This window comes from Lissotriton vulgaris, chromosome 11 (genome assembly GCF_964263255.1).
Source record: "Lissotriton vulgaris chromosome 11, aLisVul1.2, whole genome shotgun sequence".
In the NCBI taxonomy this organism is placed as follows: domain Eukaryota; kingdom Metazoa; phylum Chordata; class Amphibia; order Caudata; family Salamandridae; genus Lissotriton; species Lissotriton vulgaris.
The window spans coordinates 669,494,707-669,510,760 of record NC_141699.1 but is presented as its reverse complement, the minus strand read 5'-3'; the positions used below and the strand labels follow the sequence as shown (position 1 = coordinate 669,510,760).

The window sequence follows — 16,054 nt, the reverse complement described above, 5'->3', positions numbered from 1 at the left end:
GCCCCTACTTAGGAGTGCCGATTCCATCCAACTCTCGGCAATAGCAGGCTGGTGACCCTGTGGCAGGGGGTCCACGCCTGTAGCTGAGGAAGCAGCAGTACTCATTTCACTGGAAGAGACATTGATTTCAATATTTTTAACCAGCGCTCCGCCATACAAAGCGCAGAGGCGCGCTTTTAACCCCGAACATTTCCTGTTCTAATTTCATCTCCGGATTCCAGGACGCTTACCTGCTCACTCCTCCTGAGTGCACCGGCGGCCGGCTGAGCGCTGATCGCTTCGGCGGGCTCTCAGCGGCCGGGGGCGCCATCTTGGGCTGGGTTGCTCGGGTGAGGCGAGGCCAGTGACATCATCGCCACACCCCCGAGTTCCGCTCCTACTTAAACGGTCCATCATGTGTCAGCGCAGCGGACGAGCGCAGCGGGCGCGACGAAGGCGCGCCGGAGTTGCGCCTGAGTTAAGCCCGTCTGCGCCCGTCCGCGGCCGACCGGGACCCGGGCCCACCCCCCCTGGCCAATTTCTCAGGTACTCGTCTTTTGAACTTCAAAGCCTGCGCTCTCACATACCCCATGGATCTTGCCTGTACTCACTACCCTTACATACATTGACACGCATTCAACAGCTAGGACTCTCCTCCTCCCCCTTTCCAGTGGACGACACCCAGCCTCTTTTACCATCTATTCCTGAGCTTCGACCTGCATCTACTGTAACTCACAATCTGTGTTGTTATTATCTCAACACCCGGTCCTTGATTAAAAACCAAGTTGACATCTTTTTATTCCTGAAGGAGGCAAAACCTGACATCCTTTTACTTACCGAAACTTGGTTAACCCCTCACTCCCTTCCCGATATTCTTGTAGCACTTCCCTCAGAATAATATATTCTGACAGCCAATCGCACATCCGGGAAGGCGGGAGGCGGTGTAGCAGCTATTATCCTTAAATCCCTCCACTTCAGGAAATTACCCTCTCTGACCCTTCCGGACACAGAGAATCTGGTGATCAAGCTCGATACTGAAAGTGGGGCCCTTATCCTGGTCTTGATATACCGCCCTCCCCAATACATGGCCAACTATCCATCTCTTTTGGCAGAGCAGTTGGCTTCACACGTAGTCAGCTACTCTAAAACCATCTTAATTGGGGACCTAAACTACTGGTTCGACAGCATAGACACAGATACCCAAGCTGCTGAACTAAAAGACCTGCTCACAGACCTTAATCTAACCCAGCACATTCACTCACCTACCCACCATAAAGGTCATAGTCTCGACCAAATCTGGACACACAACCTACCACTACCTAACCCTGTTATCAGTCCATGTATTTGGTCGGATCACTTCGTCATTCAGTTCACGTTGGAAATACGAGGGAATGTCAAGACCAGATCATGCATGGGCAAAGAATTCCGTAAATGGAAATCTATGGATCTTCCTGGATTCATTGACGTTTTAAGTAAATCTATACCTCTGCCGCATGATGACCTGGACGCTGGCGAGAGATCTCTGTCAAACTGGCTACGCCACGCAGCGACCTTTCAGCCCCCCCTGTACTGGTCTCCAGTATTAGAGGGAACGACGCCCATAAATGGTTTACCCAAGAATTGAAAAATCTTAAATTAGGGGTACGACAAAAGGAACGGAATTGGAGAGCAAACTACTCCCCACAAGATAGAGAAGTGTATTGCGCTGCTAGGAAGGAGTTCCAAAAAATTCTGCACCAACACAAAACCAATTACTTCTCCCAAAAATTTTTAACCTCTTCCAACAAAACTAAAGATATATTTAATATAGTTAATGAGCTCTGCGACGATGATAGGACAGCCCCCTCAATAGTTCCTACTCAGAAGTTGTGTGACTCTCTGAATGAATACTTCAGAGAGAAAATTGTAATAATAAAACGCAACATTGCAAGCTCTCCTACATCATCTCCCTTAGATGATATTTTTAATAATCCCGCCAAGTTAGATGCCTTCCCTGCCATAGACTCTAAAACCTTTTCCGCTCTCCTGGCACGTGTCAAGTCTGGTTCACCCGACGACATCTGCCCACCCCACATTTTTACAGAAATAGGGCAATCTATCCCTCAGGAGATCCTTCCTCTGCTAAATGATTCACTTGATCAGGGAAAGGTACCTGTAGGGTTTAAACACGCTCTACTCATTCCCTTGATTAAAAAACCTGGCCTGGACCCCCACGATCCATCAAACTATCGTCCGATATCCTTGCTACCATTCCTTTCAAAAATTCTGGAGGCACATGCTGCTAGCTGTCTCTCTAGCTTTGTTGAATCCACTGGATATCTGGAATCTAATCAAGCTGGGTTTCGACCGGGGCACTCCACCGAGATGGTGACACTGGCGGTCCAGAATGTACTCAGATGCAATGCGGACAAGGATATTCATCAAGCACTAGTACTTCTTGACCTGTCGGCCGCGTTTGACACGGTCGACCACACCATCTTGGTCGACCGTGTCGAGCAGGTGGGCCTCAGAGGCTCGGCCTTGAGATGGCTGAAGTCATTTATCTTGGATCGTACCCAGGCAGTGAGACTAGGAACCTTTACAGCCCCTAAAATTAAAAATGAATGCGGAGTCCCTCAGGGATCGTCCTTGTCCCCACTTTTATTTAATTTGTATTTACGACCCCTGTTGTTTTCACTAAGAAAGTTTAAAGCTTTAATTTTTAACTATGCTGACGACTTGCAATTGATCTTCCGTCTGGACTCCCCTGGCGCTGCCACCGAATTTCGGGAGGCCATGGTCCACATCCAGAGAGGGATGAGTCTAAATCACCTGAAACTCAACCCAGGCAAAACTGAATTGATTTTGCCTGGGAAGAGTGAACTGTACTGGGGGCCACATTTCTGGCCTCCAGAAATGGGAAATCCTCCAGCCAAGTCCCAAATAGTAAAAAGCCTAGGGGTTACTTTTAATGAAGACCTCTCTCTTAAAAGTCAGGTGGGGACGGTGGTATCCTCAAGTTTTTTTCAATTCCGTAAGATCAGGAAGATTGCCCACCGGTTAACCTACTCTGCTCTGATCCAAGTCATCATCGCTCTCGTGCTGTCCCGCCTGGACTACTCCAACAGTTTGTATTTGGGTCTTCCAGCCGGGCAGCTCAAGAGACTACAACTGGTTCAGAACCAAGCGGCCAGGTTGATTTGCAAGATACCCAAGTGGCAGTCCATCAGGCCGGGTCTGGCCGGTCTCCACTGGTTGCCAGTAGCACAGAGAGCAACCTTTAAAGCTGGATGCATTATCTTTAGGGCTCTACAAGGCAAGTGCCCTGGATTTATTAGCAGCCTGCTTGTCAGGTACACCCCCTCATGCGCCCTTCGCTCGGGTCACAAGAACTTGTTAGTTGTGCCTCGAATTAGGAAACAACGCCAGGGAGGCGGTTCTTTTCACTTCCTAGCCTCCTCCCTATGGAATTCTCTGCCACTGACACTGAGACTCCATGAAGACCTTTTGGTTTTCAGACAAGCTTTCAAAACTTGGCTTTTTAGGCAAGCCTACCCATAGTTAACTTCTGCCTCTTTTTGTTGTTGTGTTATGTCTCTGCAAATCTTCCAATAGCGCCATGAAGCCTACGGGCGTACGTGCGCTCAATAAATTCTATTTAACATAACATAACATAACATAACATAACATAACATAACATAACACATACATGTACAATAATATGTTCAATCTGAAAGTTATGGGAAATGTTGTTTCTGTTAAGTTGAGCATTAGCAATACAAACACTTAAAGAAAAGTCTGCCTAAAGCAAATGTAGACTGACGAGTGCAGGAAATTTAGAGGTTAACATTCAAGAACCATTAATTGCTGCCATTTAGAAAAAACACATAGGTCTTAAGTGGTAACATGCCATCAAAGTAGTTTCAAGGTTCTACAGCCAGAAGAACATGAGAGAGGAACACATGGCTGGAGCGGTATCTTTTAGTGATAGAGGGTGATACCCCTACAACTATCACAGTTCCTCCATTGCTCAGCTGAGTCACACGTGCCGCCAAATATATAATGAAGGCATCGGATATTCCACTACCAAGCCTATCTTTAACCCATCTGGGCCTGTGCGCAACCACCCAGTTCTAAGAAATATCTGAAAGTGTATCTTTACTGATTTTACTATGAGTGCCATTCAGCAGTTTGTGCAAAAAGAACCATTTTTACAACATCTAGGGAAGCCACAACAACACTGGAAAAACAGTTTAGGTCACTTTAGAACTACCTAATAGCAATTGATGCAGATAAATGTGATCCTCAAAGGAAAGCAAACTTTCTCTTCAGCCATCTGGGAACAGAAGGTCAGCAAATATCTAACAACTTATTTCAAGTTATACATCCGCAGTTTTTGAGAACTGGAATGAGTACTCAGAATCTATTGCTGGGCTGGTGAGTAAGTTCAGGGAACAGCAAAGTGTTTTGCTTGCGGGAGCCAATTTGTTTCATGAGGAAAAACACTCAAGAAGAATCAGTTGTGGAATATATTTCTTCATTGAGAAACCTAGCATTGAATTGTAATTCTGGAGCTTCCCTGGATACCAACATAAGGGACCAATTTGTATATAATTGTAGGAACTTCAGCTCAGCTGTCGTGCCCCAACCTTAGTTGAGGTCATGGACATAGCTAAAGTCATAAAGCTTTCCATTTTAGCTAATAGATGTATGACAAGTGAATATACTACTTACACGGTCAATTCTGTGGAAGTCATGGATCCCATTAATGCCCTAGCCTTTAAGGAAAAAGTAACAGAAAAATTACAAAGGAAAGATTCTCCTTATTGTTTAAGAAGAGGTTTGAAGATACTTTTTGATAATCACACATTCTGCCCAGCCATTAGGAAATATTGTAATAAGTGTCACAAAATGGGGCATTTTCTGAGTGTTTTTAAGAGCAATAGGAGTAATGTTTAAATAAGCAGTGTCGAGATTAATGCAAGCCCTGGAGAATGCACATAGGATTTCTGTAAAATAATACTTACACCTGATGCTACAAATTCCTGTGTGAAACTGGTTAAAGGCTCCTTATGTGATGTGCGTGTTGTAGGGGGGCAAATTAAACATGATGGCAGATTCTGGGGCTCCCGTTACTATAATTTCTGATGTTTTATATAATCATCGTTGGGCCACGTGTAAACCCCTTCATCCTCCAGATGTTTCTCTTAAAGCATACGGAGATCAGGACATAGACATGTTGGGGCATTTTCTAAAAAAGTTAGTGTGTCTTGGGAGAGAAACTACAATGAAGATATATGTGACAATTAAATGTAAAAATACATTTGGCTGGCAAGATTTAGCCAAGTTAGGATTAATGCTGGTCCCAGTTTCTGAAAATCCTGTTGTTGGCAATCATGTCTTTATTGCCTCAATTGTAGGTAATACAAAGAAACTAATGAAATAATACAAACATTTCCAGAAATTTCAAGGTCAAAATGTGTACTATACATAAATTTGAGCACCCAATGAAACTTTAGAAAAATGCAATACCAATTCCACATAAGGTGAGACCTCTACTCTTAAGCATTAGACTAGAGCTTAAGGTATTACTTGAAAAACCTACAGAAGAAGGGGTTATAACCAACATTGATCTTCCTAAATTGATTAGCCATATTATATTAGTAGGTAAAAGCTTAAGGATGCTGGACATGTTAGACTCTGCATTGATATTTTCACATTAAACAAAAATATAATTGTTGACTGCCACCCCTTGCATAAAACACAAGATCTTCTGGCTAATGTTGGCAATGCAAAACATTACTCGCTTTTGTATTTACGCTCTGCCTTTCATCAAATTCCACTTACTGCAGACTCACAGGACCTAACTACATTTATCATTCCATTTGGAGCTTTCACATTTTTATGGATACCGTTTGGTCTGGCATCTGCATTGATGTCTCTCAAAAATCGAAGGACTAAATATTATCTGACATTGCTAGTACTCAAGCTCATCAAGATGATGTCTTTATTTTTGCAGAGTCAGGAGCACATTTTGATTCTTGAAAAAGTGTTAGAAGTCTTTAAAAAATGTAGGTAAAAATCTTGAGCATGATATGTTGTTTCTTGGTACAAGATTTAAACTATTTTGGTCATCATATTTCAGTAAATGGTATGAAACCCAAATTTCCATTAATACAGGCTATAAAAGACGTGGCACCACCCAGATATAAGGACACTTTGAGATCTTTCTTGAGCTTGTGTGAGCACTATTTTAGGTTCATTCAGGACTCAGGAGTATGCTCTGGTGATTGAACCCATTCGCAACATCCTCACGAAGGGAGGAATTTTTGACGGGGATGATACAGCAAACCAGGCATTTGTCAACATTTAAAAATGTGATTGTGTATGCACCGGCCGTATCACCTTTTAAGGCAGGATATACATGCATACTTATGGTTGATGGCAGTTAAATTGGTATAGGAGCCGTATTGTCCCAAATGAATAACAACAATTAACAAACTGTTGCTTTTGCTTCCGGTTTATTAAAGCACGCTCAGTCACATTACAGCACAATTGAGTGGGAAGCATTAGTCAGCTGTTGGGCAATTGAAAAATTCTCTGGAGCGCACATTTTGAGATATATACTGATCAAAACCCACTTTTTCATATGTTCAATGGAAATTGTTCAGGGAACGCATAAGCTAGGCTTGTCAGACTTCTATATCGCCTACAGAAATACAACTTTATAATCTGTTACATTCCTAAAGGTCAATTACATTCCTGAAGGAAATCATTTAGGAGCTGATTGCCTTTCTAGGATGCCAGTGAGTCCCTCCAATCAAATTAAGGAACTTGATGACCTTAAATGGGTGGTTGCTTCAAAATATGAAGTACTAAATTTGTCAGGGGTAGCGTCTTTGGAGTGTTGGATGAACGATTTAAAGGAGGACAACGTTTTATCTTATGTGGTGAGTTTAGTTACAAAAGGATGTTCCAAAGAAAGGTCTTTACCAACTCTCCTGAAACCTTTTGATCAGGTGGCAAGTGAAATTTTCATTGCAGAGGGTGTGCCGAACAGTAATGGTTTATGCATCCCGCCCTCTTTCATTCATGAAAAATTAATGCTCCTCACCAATGCCATTTAGGAATAGGTGGCTCCTGCAAAAATCTCAAACAATTTTTCTGGTGGCCATCTTTGGACACCTAGGTTTCTGAATGGATTTGCGAGTGGGATACTTGCTTGATATCGGACACACACTGAATAGCACACCAAATATTACTGTATTCTGTACCACTTCCTGAAGATGTCTGGAGTAAGGTAGCATTAGCGTTTTGCAGGCCCCTTTGAGCTGCTAACACCATATAAGAGATATCTATTGGTTTTAATAGATAACTTTTCACTGTGGGTCTATTTTGAATTTTTTCTGCACCCAACACTTTTTGATTGAATTCGTACAGAATTTTTCTTTAAATTGAAGATCCGCCCAAGGAAATAGTAACACACAACTCATGCACTTCACTTCCACACAAATGAGAGATTGTGTTGATCAGTTTCACATTAGACATTTGAAGGGGGTTTTGTACTTACCAATTACAAACAGATTTGTGGAAAGGATTAATAGATTTCTTAAGGAAGCTGTACACGCTGCTTTAGCAAGCAGGCTATCTGTTGAAGAATGTTTGTAAAACAAGTTGTGGACATACTTTATAACCCCTCATAACACTACAGGTGTTTCACCTTTTCGCCATCTTAGGAAAAAAGATCCCAGATGTGATGTGTTTCCAGAATTTATTGGAGTCTAAGTTTCTAATGAAAACGATTGTTGTCAGTGTGACATTAAAGAAATTGTCATGGAAAGAGTCTCTTCTATGCAGGCTGCACACAAAAAGTATTTTGATGACATACATGGAGTGAAAGATATAGATGTTCAAGTCGCTGACTGGGTCATGATTAAGAGTCCAACTAGAGGTGAGAAAATGGGATCAGTCTTTTCTGTACCTGTACAAGTAACTAGGCTTGCCAAGGGTTCTGTTCTGCTTAGAAAAAAGGTTGGTTGAGCAAAAGGACTCTGGTAAAATTTTCTCCCGAACAAGCCAGCAGAATAAGTAAGTACAAAGGCAACTGGAGCGTGGACGCTTATGGTGATGTTTGGTGGTTTACTTGGAATAATACTACAGAATTCCACTCAAGACCCACTGCGTCTAATGCACATGTTCCCTCAAATATTCTAGAATATAGGACAGGTGTGGATTCAAGTGACACAAGTTGTTACCCAACTCTTTCTTCCTCTGACAGCTCAGATTTGTGTACCAACGGCACCAGTCCCAATATTCAAGAACAAAACTTTGGAGTTTCTCGCAATGTGTCTATGCCTTTAAAGCTTAAGGATTTAAGGATTTTTTATATGCAATAATTCCATTATGAACTCTCTTTTTCATCATTATTTACTTACAATACCATAAGTTCATTAAAACTAAGTAATTTATTTTTTTAGTGGGGGAAGGTGATGTAGTGTTATGAACTGTACTGTACGTCTTATGTAAATACTTGTCCTACTTTTATGTTGCATGCTGGGATATATCCTTGTCTCGCAGCATGTTTACCTTTGTAAGGCCATATCATTCCAGCATCTTTGACTCATGGGTTCAAACTCCAACTACAGTCAGTTGTTGTAACTCACCGGAGGAAGAGCTGCAGGAAGCGGTCTCCTTACTTTCAACAAACTAATTCAGTGTTTACACCAGTCAGTCAGTCATGACTAGCTTTATTTGGTTGGTATAAAACCATATGAGCATAAAAGCATAGGTATACAATGCCATATTTCTTATTTAAAATACCGAAATGTATTCAATATACCACATAAAATACATTTCCATTAAAACATATAGAAATGTTACAAATACCACAATAAATATACAAAAAGGTACAATTTAATCACATTTTACTGATAATCAACTTCCCCTCCCACACTTATAGCACCAGAGTATGATATGCAGTTACTTCCCCAACATTATTCTCAGTCTAACAGCCGCAATGATTAATTTATACACAATCAAACAGGTCTTTTGAGATGATAGCAGCTGTAGTTTGTGAAGCAGGCCAACATATAGTGACATTTTGGGTCATCAAGATTGGGAGACAAAAACTTTCCCTAGGAGTGGCATATACTTTGAAGAAGAAAAATAAGTGAAGTGTATTCTGGGTGGATAAGGACATGGTGTGACCTAGGTTTCATGAAAAGCTTTGCTAGGATACAACACCTGAAAGTGCACTATATTAAATCGGAACCGTATCAAGTAAAATATATGTGAGTGCAAGTAAAAGTTAAGGGTAGTATAGATAATCTGGTCTGTAATACCTAATGAGATATAGAAAGGCACTCTTTGCTTCCCCAACTCCCTGGATTTTCTTTGCTGCTGGCAAAAAGCTAGGACATCTATTTTTAGTAGTTATTTAGAAAAATATATAATATTTTGTGGACTCTGAAAAATATTAGATCTCCTTAGCAAAGCAAATTGGTATTTCACATACCTTAACCAGGATATACAGTGGGTTTTATCTAAGCGTAGATAATCTTTTTTAATGTCCTGGTTTAGGGCCATTTCATCTTTTGCCCACTTTAAGTGCCACAGCTTAAATGGTGCCAGTTTAATATGGTCTTCTAATTTTTAGCAGGCCTAGTTGCATGTGACAAATAAATGAGGGCAGGGATTATCGGGACAGAAAAGAACCTTCTTACAAACATGTTTTCATGCGCCTGAAGAGGGACAGTGTCACAATAACCCCACACACCAGCACCCCAGACCATGGCAAAGCTCCACCAAGCAGTATATATTTTTCTTATGGTATCCATCGGCTTGCAACTGAGCTTCTCAGTGAACCAGAAAAGAGCTTCTGTTGCTTGATTAACCTGGGCAATCTGGATTTTAACTGTGAGACCAGGAACTTTTGTGATCAAAAGAAATGCCCAGATAATTAAAAGTTGTGACACGGGCAACTTTTCCTTTATTTATATAGAGAGCTCTGGCTTTTGAGAGAGTACGCCCTAAGATCATGGTGTGAGATGTCACAATATTTGTCTGCAGGACCAATTCTCTCATGCAGGCAACAAGTCTATTTAACAGCAGTCCTAAACCCACCCCTGTCCTGGACATCAGGACAAATCATCTGCATATAACAGAGCAGGGAGTCTTCTTTAGCCCACCCTGGAAATGTCTGCCTTCCCCAACTTTAACAAGGTCTTCAGATCATTTATATATAGACTGAAAAGGAACAGGGCTAGCACACACCCTTGTCGTACGTCTCGCTTCATTCTCCTTAAGTGCCATACCTAATACGGCTGTCACATCTTCCTGCATTTGAACCAAAAGGTGAACCACAGCTTCCTCTATTCCCAAGCCAAGAATTTGACGCCAGAGCCTGCAGCTATCCACCCACTTAAAAGATGAAGTAAGGTCCATAAAAGCTAATGAAAGACAGCCCTTCTTTGCCTGTGTATATTTACTAATAATCAACTGCAGATTTAGACACTGCTCTTTTGTGCCCAGACCCTTCCTAAACCCATACTGTATTGGGGACAAGCTACTTTTGTTGGCTAGCAAGGCCTCTAAATGAGCCAACAAGATCCTTCCCAAAACCTTGCTTATAGAATCAAGCAAGGAAATAGGGTGATTACAACTTGAGTCTGATCTGTCACCGTTTTTCAAGATGAGAACAATAATAACATTGGACACTTCTTAGCACAGTTGTGATAAGTGAAGCCCAAAGATTGAAATTACTACTAAGTAGGTTCATTGGTACTCCATCTGGTCCAGGAGCCTTTTCAACATACTATGCTTAATTGCACCTCTGACCTCCTCTATGGTAAAGGGTAGCAGACCAAAATAAGCAGATTGGAAATCCACTCTTACAATACTCTGATCACTATCAGGATCAGCATGGTTGTCGTATAACCTCGAGATGTGCTCCTCCCATTTATAAGGAGATGTAGTTGTGTCCGAAATAGTGCTATAAGTATCATTTAAATAAGGGGTATTAACTGTCTTCCAAAATAGACAAGTATCATATTTGATGCTGGCCACATGCAAATTCTCCCAGGCTTCTTGTCTAATTGTCAGCTTCCTTTTCAAAATGGCTTGCCTACAGTTCCATCAACACGCCCTTACAACCTCTCTGTCTCTAGGTTCCGCTTTCAAGATGGCAACAAGTGCTTTGTGAGTAGCAGAACAAGCATTGTCAACCCATATTTTGGGCCTGTCTTGCTTAACTTTTGTATCTGTCTTCAAGAATCCCTTGATGGTGTGGCAAAAGCCATTGAAAGCTCCCAAAATTTGGGAGGGATCCAGTTTCTTGTCTGACAGCTGTTTCCCATTTTTTTCCACACGGTCTTCTAGCAAGCCCTTTTTCGAAGGAGTCCCTTGTTTTTAGTTAAAACAATCGGATCAATAGCAGCTTGACAATGGTGGTGCGCTACCTTTCTCAATTCCAAGGCGATAGCCAGAGGTATAAGGTCGCTGAGGCCATTCTGTAATATCCCAAAGTGAGTGACCTTATACTAGTGGTGCATTGGAAGAGAAATTAAATCAATAAGACTATTCTGTCCTCTGCCCGTATAGGTAACATGGCCATATGATGGTGTCAAAAGAAAATAAATGACAAGGACATGTGAATACTTTGTCAAGATTGAAATAAAAATACCTAAACAAAAAGTGTATTCAAAATGTGAGGGCTCATCGATATCAGTGCCAGGGAGTTAACATAAAAAATTGCTAGAATGTGTAAATAACCTGCAATTAAAGTCATCCGCCACCTCTTATCACAATGAAATACTTGCCAGGGTCATTCAGGACCTTCCAACGAGTCTGACCAATGGAAAAGGAAATCTCTGTGTTACTGGGCACACAATTAATATGATAGAAGTTAATCATGATGATCAATTCCTTTGTCTTGCACTGTAACATAATAGTTTGAAAATGTGGCGAGTCAAGGTACATTTTATGTGTCTTCTGGGCTCGTGTAGTGGAAATAAGTGTATGCAATCTGCCGCTATGGTGTCTATGCACTGCAGGAGTGTGGATGTAAACAAAACTGTCAATATGTACTATGTCACATTGCCAGGTCTCCTGAAGACATATCTCATAACAATCCTTAACTACATAAAGCCAGACAGGTTTCCCTAGTTTAGCTCTTAGGCCAGCTATATTCCTGAACAAACATTTAACATGAGGATTAACACACGAAGTGCAGAGGATAAACACTGCTTATATCAGAGTAGGGTCCCTCAGTTATTGGTTCAAGAGATGAAACATCAGTTACTTCATCGTCTGTCATACATACCAACTCTCAATCTGTACCAGTTAGAGTTTCTATCAGGTTAGGGGTGTTCAGTCAATAATTATCTGCAAGGCCAGACAGCGGAGCAAAGCAATTCTCATGAACATGTGGATCTGGTGTAAGGGTGAGGTTAGGCAGTAGATACCTTTTCCTGTCCTTTGTGGCTGCAGTAGAAGGTTGACGATAAAATAAGCCCAATGGAAGTGTGGATATTTTATCTTGATCAGTGATTTGCAAATTTAAGCAATGGAGACAGAAATCAACTGGAATCTCAGCACAGGAACCGGACCGGAAGCAAGATGGCGGTGTAGACTCGCCACAGAGAGGACGCCCCTGTTAGAACCCTGTCCTGCCCTCGACCGTTCGGATGATACTACAGACATCGCACTGAGAAGCACTGAAAAGCCTTGATGCTTTGACGCTCTGATGTTTGAAGCTTGATGTCGACGACTGCCTGCTGCTGATAAAGAGATACTAGCAGTGTGAACGGGAAAAAAACGAATGCGCCGCAGCTGAAAGCACTTTTGGGACTGAAAGCACTTTTTGGAACTACAGGCGAGGCGAGGCGAGGCGAGGCATGGCAAGGCGCTGGCTGTGCGCTGTGTGAGGGGCGCTGCAAAAAAAACCAACTCATGACTTTATTGAGGCTCGGGGGCTCGTGAGCTCGTGGCTCGAGGTTCGAGGTTCGGAGGCTCGGAGGAAACATTGCTGTGGTCGCCGGTACCGGTGCCGCTGCAAGGAAGGAGGAAGGAGGTAGGAGGAAGGAGCTGCGAGCCCGGAGCTGGGAGCCGGAGCGGGGGTCGGGTGCCGGGAGCCAGGGAGCTGGGAAACTGCTGAGAGCTGCGAGGCAGAGGCGGAGGGTCAAGATAAAAGCCGGTGACTCAGGACTGTGAAACTGAAACTTTTTTGAAAAGACTGTGAACTGTGAGCAGTGAAGTGAAGTGCGAGGTGCGGGACACAATGTGATTTGTTGCTCGGCATCGCCACTATTACTGTAAAAGGCAGTGCTGTTGGGGTTTTGGAGAAATTTGGAGAGTTTTTTTTGAGTTAGCCTGAGCCCGAGTTTTTTTAAGGTCTAAAAACTCTATATTGAGAGCTGCGAACCAGAAATACAGGCTATACAATTCCAATACTAAACAAACACTACTACTATTCTACATTGTTATACTGCACTACGTTGCATTGCGCTGCCATTCTTACTGCAAATTTGATATTTACAAGGCGGAGCTATTGGATAAGACGGAGGGGAAAGTGAGTTGCCCACTGTCAGGAGAAGGGACCAGGGAGATAAAAACAGTGCTCATGGCGCCTAAGCTTACTAAAGCTAGAGTAGTTAAAGGTACCCCTGTGAAGGGAGGAGCAGACAAGGGGTGTATATCAGCACTTAAACCGATTTCACCAGCAGTAGTAGCAAGGATTCCTCGACTGACGGAGAAACCAGTGGGGAAACAACTAGTTGCTCAACCTCCTGCTCAACCTCTTCCACTAGTCTTAAATACTCCAAAAGGTAATAACACAGTAACAACAGCAATTACTAAAAAAAGAGACAAACAAAAGGATACAGAAGAGGGTGTTGCGACGTCCACTGAAATGTCAGTAGATAGGACTACTGTTAGCAATAATATCAATGATCCTGGATTCAACAAACTGTTCTAACTGATCAGACTATTCTAGACAACTTAACGGAAACCTCTACACCGGCACTACAAATCACAGAATTGACCCTAGTCGAGGAAAGAGCTGATGAGAGAGCCAATAGTCAGGCTGATAAACACTGTGATGGCGACGATAGAAAGGATGACACTGAGAATGAGATACTCCCGGAGGTTAACATTGATGACGAAGAATATGAGGAGCTAGTGGAAGGAGGGGAAGGAGGGGAAACTGACGATGCAGACAAGGATACAGATTACAACTCAGCTCAATTAAAACCTAACAGATCCTCTGCTTTTAAAAAAAGAGGGAAAGCCAAAACCAAAGCAAAAAGAGGAGGGAGGAACATGAATCCTACTGCATTATTAACCTCCTTAATACCCACTATCAGTGGAGGGAAACTGATTGCTGAGTCGAGCCCGCTGAGTAAATGGGTTCAAATAAAAAGAAGAGGGCCTAAAAATATGCCATTAGATGTTCCCGTGGACAATAATACTGCAGGGAACAGCTTCAAAACTAATCTAAAAAAATCGGAAGATGCTCTATCAGAGAGTTCTGATCTAATAGGACTAGACTTGGATAATTTGGATAATTCGCCTACCACAGCGGCCCCTCCTGCGTCTCCGGCTTCACTTGCACCTGCTTCTGTAAATATATTACCGATTGTGAACCTAAGAGAAGACAACACCGGACACACTATATCGAGTCAAAACGATAAATCTCTCGTCTCCACATCTCCCCACAGCGAGGTAATGGTACTATCTAATTTCTCTATCTTACCTCCACCGATCTCTAGTAATACATCGACTTCTGCTAATGCCTCATCTCTGGATTTAATTCTGAAAACATTAATGGATCATCGCCAAGAGGTACAAGAACAGTTTTCTAAACTAAGGGAAGATAATAGCAAAATACACAGTTGTCTTCAGGAAGTCACTAGCAAATTGAGTGGAGTAACTAAAGAAATTGAAGAACTACAGCAAAGAGTAGTAGATGTGGAGGAAACCTTAGCCACTACTACGGTCACTTCAGATCGACACAACGATGAGATAGAGAGCTTGCAGAACAAAGTGGAAGATTTGGAAAACAGGCAAAGACGCCAAAATCTGAGACTTTTTGGAATACCCGAAGGATCGGAGGGAGCAGATGCAAGGGCATATATTGTAAAAATGCTACAGAGGGCATTCCCGGATCTGTCTGACTGGGACTGGGACTCTCAAATTCAACAGGCACATAGACTTCCTATTATTCCTAGATCTCAAGAAAGTAAATATCCACGGCATATCTTAATCTATTTTGGCAATTTTTTGCTGCGACAAGCTGTCTCTATTAAAGCTAGACCAAAAACCCCAGTGACAATTGACAATCTAACTTTCTTTGTTAAATCAGACCTCAGCAAGGCTACTATGGATAAAAGGTGGGGGGCTACGCAAAATGATTGATTCCTTCAAGTCTCATGGAGCAACGGTTTATCTTCAAGGACCCGCCCGTCTCAAAGTTATAAAGTCCGGACATACTCACTTCTTTCACGATGTTAAAAAGGCGGAAGAATATCTTTCCAAAATGAACTCTTAAATAAGAGAAAGGGCAGGGAAAAGAAAACAAGACTCTCATGACTAAGTTATCATGGATGATTATAGACATCAAGAATTTACAAAAATATTTTTTTGAGATGATTGGTGAAGTTGATACTCTTAAAAGGGCTATAGGTGCTTTATTTTTCCTTTGTGTATGAAAATAATACTGAGGGATGGGGTTCCAGGAGAATCCTCTCTGACTGGCTGCCCTTTCAAGCGGCAGCAGAAGATAGAGGAAAGCTTCTGGGTAGGTACAGGGTTCCGGGTAGGTACAGGGGGGAGGGAACCAGCTGTCCCTAGGGCAGGTATGGGGGGACTGTGGGGGGAGGCTGGGGGGGGGGAAGAAAAGGACAAGGCAAGGTTTAAGGTGGTTAACGTTAGAAACTGTAGACAGGTAATGTTATGGCAATTAATGAGAGGTGCAGAACGTTTTGCTTTATTAAATATTTATAATGTTGCAATTTAGGTGTTTAGCTTGGAATGTTTCAGGTTTGAATAATAAGAACAAAAGGCGTATGGTGTATGAGGAACTTAAAATGTATGATCCACA

At 42.2% G+C, this 16,054-nt stretch overlaps 1 protein-coding gene across 1 annotated transcript in view; it reads right to left on the bottom strand.

The window, feature by feature from the left end:
- The window catches only part of LOC147683313 (E3 ubiquitin-protein ligase RNF19B-like), a 95,844-nt gene that overhangs the window by 38,896 nt on the left and 40,894 nt on the right, over positions 1-16,054 (bottom strand). The gene's annotated exons all lie outside the window — the stretch shown is intronic.